The sequence below is a fragment of the Narcine bancroftii genome, chromosome 5 (assembly GCF_036971445.1).
Source record: "Narcine bancroftii isolate sNarBan1 chromosome 5, sNarBan1.hap1, whole genome shotgun sequence".
Taxonomy (NCBI): Eukaryota; Metazoa; Chordata; class Chondrichthyes; order Torpediniformes; family Narcinidae; genus Narcine; species Narcine bancroftii.
The window spans coordinates 142,248,179-142,253,445 of record NC_091473.1 but is presented as its reverse complement, the minus strand read 5'-3'; positions in this window follow the sequence as shown (position 1 = coordinate 142,253,445).

Below are 5,267 nucleotides of genomic sequence, written 5' to 3'. Positions count from 1 at the left end.
TTCAGAAGAGAATGTCTGAATGGTTCGATTGGTGCTGCCACAGTTCTGCGGTAAAAGCAAGCAGGTTAGGTGAGATACAAAACCAGAGGACCTGGTTAAAGGGTGAAAGGGGAAAATTTAGGGGAATTTCTGCAACAGAAACCCTTTTCCACTAGCACCTTGCCCAGGAATTTACTGGACAGGGTCCAGTGGAAAAGGGACACTGTCCGAACACCGGTGTCAAATGACGTCATTTCATGCCGTGATTAACTGCCTCGACCCCTCCTCATATCCCTGCATTTGCTGATGCCGGCGTGCTGATAAACCAATGGAAAAGGGGGACAGCAGAAAGTCACCCGTTTCAGATGAGGGTAGAACATTCTGATCCCCGGGATGAGAGTTCAGTGGAAAAGCAATTAGTGTCCCAGTTAAGGGTGGCCCAGTGGAAATGGCACAAAGGGCTTCCTATCCAGGACACTGCACACCCAATGAACTGGGATGCCAGTGGAAAAGGGGCGAGAGTGTGGAATGAGCTACCAGTGAAGTGGTGAATGGGTCAGGATCATTTTCACATTGAAGAAAATTTTGGACAGGTACATGGATAGGACTGTATGGAGGGATATGGACTAGAAGCAGGTCAGTGGCACTCGGCAGAATAATAGTTTGGCCCACACTAGAAGGGCTAAAGGTCCTGTTTTCTGTGCTGGCATGTTCTACGTTCTATGTTTTTACTCCCCAATGCACTATCTTCCATATGAAGTGGCCCCAGCGACTATCCCATCTGATTTAATGCCTTCCATATTATATGGAAGGTTAAAATAAAGGTCTTTACTATTGGGTAAAGGAAAAGAAGTCTATTCTAAATAATGGTTTCACACCAATTATTATAAGGGGTGAGAACGAGTCCAGAAAGTTTTCTAAGAAGACAAACTGTGACCTGGAAATGGGAACAGTCAAGCCAAGGCCATCTGTAAATTGGAGGAGCAAAATTTAATTTCTCCCTGGCACTCTCCAACCAGATGGCATTGACTTCTCTGGATTCTGCTAACCTACTCTCCATTGTCCTCTCTTTCCATCCTTTCCACCAGCTCTCCACCCCATTCTCCCTCCAGTTGCAGAGCCATCTCCCCTCCCCGTTGCTGGTGTACCCTCCCTCCCTTATCACCTTCTGCCTGTGGAACTGTGTCTCTCCCATGCCCCTCCCCCCACCCCCAGCATTTTGTTTGGATTGTCTGGCCTCATTTTGTTCATACTTGATGCAGGGCTCAAACCCCAAACATTGGCTATTTATCTTTGCTACACAAAGGACACTGTTCGATCTGTTGAGTTTCTTCAGCAATTGTGTCTGTACTTCAATCATAATTGTCTTCTAGTGATTCAGGGGTCCAATATGTCATGTATGTGAACTTGCTTTTATTTTCCATCTTAACCTGGCCAGAACAGGGATTTTGCAGGAGTATTATCAAGCAGACACATCAAAATATACTGCATTTTCTATGAATTTCAACACCTCTGTTCTTGGTAAGTTATGTTCAGCACATTTTGATGATATTTTTAATTTATTTAAGAACAAATTTGTGAGAGATGAGTACAACTGATATAAAAATATGAAAATGAAGAAACTAAAATTGATACATGGTAGATGAATAAGCCAGTATGAACAGGATAAGACATGGATATTAGAATGCAGGAAGCAGAATCGGTCTGAGTAAGATAAGAATCTCCTAGGCCCTTTAGACAGAACAGCAAGTTCACTGTATGAATGAGATAAGGATAGACAATAGATAATAGATGTAGGAAGTAGAGTTAGTCTGAAGAAGATAAGGGTCTTCTAGCCCCAGATAGAATTAGCAGGTTTGCATATGTAATTAGTAAGCCTTAGATCACACATGTCAAACTCTGGAATTTGGCCCGCGATATAATTATATTTGGCCGCAAGATCATTTCAAAAATGTATTAGAGGTGGCCCGCTGGCCGCCGTGCCAGTATAGCGCATGCACAGTAATACAACAATCCCAGAATGCATTGGCGTCAGCCTGCTAATCGCCCCCCACCTCCTCTGTTTACGTTGCAGGGTCTCACCGTGGACTCTGGTTTTGGGGCCTGGCCGGTGTCAGGGGAAGCCAAGGCCGCTTCCAGCGCCCGGAACCGGAGCCTCAGGCCTGACCTCGCCAGGACCGTTGCCACTCCCCTCCCTGTCGTGGCCGATCCGCGACTCACGGTGACGGGGCCGCTGATCCGCCGAGATGCCACCCTGCAGCGAGAGGCCGATGCCCCCGCACTGTCGTTGTCCAAACCCGATCGCCCGCCCTCCCGCACACAGGCCTGAGTAAGGATTATGAACTTTAATCTCAGGATAAAACGATCTTCCAATAGTTTCATGTCACAGTGATAAATATATTCCTGGTTAAAAATGTCCTGCACCTGGATACAAGCTCATTAGGCATAAAACTTGAAAAGTGTGTAAATCAAAGGATATCTGTACCAATGGAAAAAGGGCATGGCAAATAACCCTGCTAGAGTTCATGACCACAATCGGTCACCCATTTGATTGTTTCAGGAATCATGTTATTCTCCCACATTCTCATAGCCCTCAGATTTTTACTATTCGACAGCACACTAGCAACATTTGGACAAATCCTCTATGGAGAAATATTATTTATTGAATATTTTTATTTCTCATTTGTTAATGCTTCTGGAAAGAGTTTATCCAAAACTATTATTAAACATTTATTTTTAATAAGAAAAAGTTTAACATTACATATGTTGAAAGAAGAGAAAACATGCAGATGTTGTTGAAAATTTTCAATAAATATTTAGTTCGGCCCTCGACTTAGTCCAAGTTTTTAAATTTAGCCCTCAGTGAATTTGAGTTTGACACCCCTGCCTTAGACAGATTAGCCAGTTCTACATATGAGGGACACCAGCCCTGAGGGTCGGGAAGGTTTAAATTAGAACAAAGACAGGTTTGTGAATAAGGACAATGAGGATAATGACATGATGGGACCCCGACAGGATACCCCCTGGTCCTCCAAGTGCACATGAAACAGCACGTAGGCAGACAGGATTGCCTAAAGCCAAACCTCTCCAGGAGGCAGAAGAATGTAAGGGGGAGGGTACTTCTATACTGAAATGAACGTATAAAAGTTGGCTGAGCCCCAGTGTGTGTGTGTATTCCCAGGTTAAGGGGAAGCACCCAACTTTGCATTGTTGTATAATAAATGTTCTTTGTTCTCAATGTTTTGTCTCGAGAAATTTCTGTGAAGGTACTTCTGTTTCTAACAAATTGTAAAGTAAAATTAGGCTAATTCTTCATTTCATGGCTCACAGTTCGGAAACATAATTATGATGGTTCTGAGACTGTAAACTACGGAAAATATTCATGTTGAGAGAACATCTTTCATTACAGAATGCCCAATAATATCATTTCCATTCAGCCACCAAGGAGAAGTGAAAAGTCACTGGTCCTTGGCTCCAGCATTTCAATGTAGTTGGCACATCAGGGCCAGATTAGGCCAACTGATGCCCTAAACAATGGTTCCCCGTCGTGAAATAATAGATTAAAAATTCACTTTTCTTCCAGGCCAGATCCATATAAATATATATATTCACTTATTGTGGGGGCCCCTTTACATGGGGCCCTAGTTCAGTTGCACCATGGTAATCCAGCACTGGAAAAAATTCTGTGGTGACCCCTTCCCTTAGTACCCTAAGCACATACTTATTTTGCTTAATGGTTAATCCAGACCTGAGCATAATAGCATTCAACTGCAGTGTATTCTAGAATGGGCCAGCAGGACTTGTTCCCTGGCCAGGAAGTGGTCCAAGAAACAACAAACACACCAGTGTCACTTGCTATGTCCATATGTAATCTCCATATGTGACAGTATCATACAAAATTAAGTCTCTCAGGTGTCCGGTCATTCATTGGGACCATCGTATTACCTATTATTACTGAGGTGCAGTGACAATTCTGTCTTGGGCACCTGTATGTGCTCATTGTTGCTGTGCTGGTGGTAAAGCGATACGAGTCTAGTGAATAGGCAGGGTACCATGGTTCAGGTGGATCTTGTGTGGTCAAGGTGAGGGGGGATGTGGGGTGCTCAGTGGAGGTCACCAGGGCCCCTGTAGGAGCCAGATCCCTAATGGAGACAGTGAAGGCATGGAGAGATGGACCCTTTTGACCAGGGGATTGGACTCCTCACATGCTTCCGGAATAGAACCAGCCCCGGAATGTCAGCCACACCGACAGCGTGGTGCCTGTGGCAGATTTCCTGCAAAAGGAAAACACATTCATGCTGTGTGGCATTCGTGGCAGTACATAGAAGGGACCTGATGGAGCGCCTCTGGGAGGACTCTTGCCAGCGGGAGACTAGAAGACTCCTAGATTACAAGCCCAGGAGGACGGCCTTACCACCGCGGCATTCTCCCTTTCCACTTGCCCGTTCCTTCAGGGTTGTAGCTGGTGGTCCTGCTCGTGACAATGCTTCTGGCCGGCAGGTACTGGCGCAGCTCGTCACTCATAAATGAGGACCCCCGGTTGCTGTGAATATAGCTGGGGAATCCGAATAGAGTGAAGAGTGCGCAGGGCCTTGATGACTGTGGTAGCGGCCATGTCAGAGCAGAGGATGGCAAACAAGAAACGGAAGTATTTGTCAATAACATTGAGGAGTACACATTGTGGTCCATGGAGGGCGGGGGTCCTTTAAAGTCAAAGGGGCAGGTGGCTTTTATCAACTGCGCCCTGTCTGGCTTTGTGGTTTGCACTCAGCGCAGACCTGGCAGTTCTTGTCATGGATCTGATCTCTTTGATGAAGTAAGGCAGGTTGTGGGCTTTGATGAAGTGAAGAACCTGGTAACTCCAGGGTGGCAGAGATCATTATGGAGCGTTTGTAGTAGTCAATCTGCACACTGGCACAGGTCCCGTGGGCAGGTCGAACAGTGGCTCATTACGTTTCCCAGGCAGGTACAAGATATTGTAATTGTAGGTGGACAATTCTCCTCCTCAGTATCTCATCTTTTCCCTGCTGCTGGTTGTTAAACATGAACGCACTGCATGTGGGTCAGTTATCAGTGTTAATCGTTACCAGCCAGGTAAACTCGACAATGGCTTGGGTCTCCTTCTCTAACAAGGAGTGTCAAATTTTGGGGCCCTGTATGGTACAGGAAAAGAAATCAACTGGTCTGCCTGCCTAATTAAAGGTGGCAGCCAGGACAAAGTCTGTCGTATCGCTTTCCACCTGGAATGGGATGGATTCATCTACAGAGTGCATTGTGACCGTGGTAAT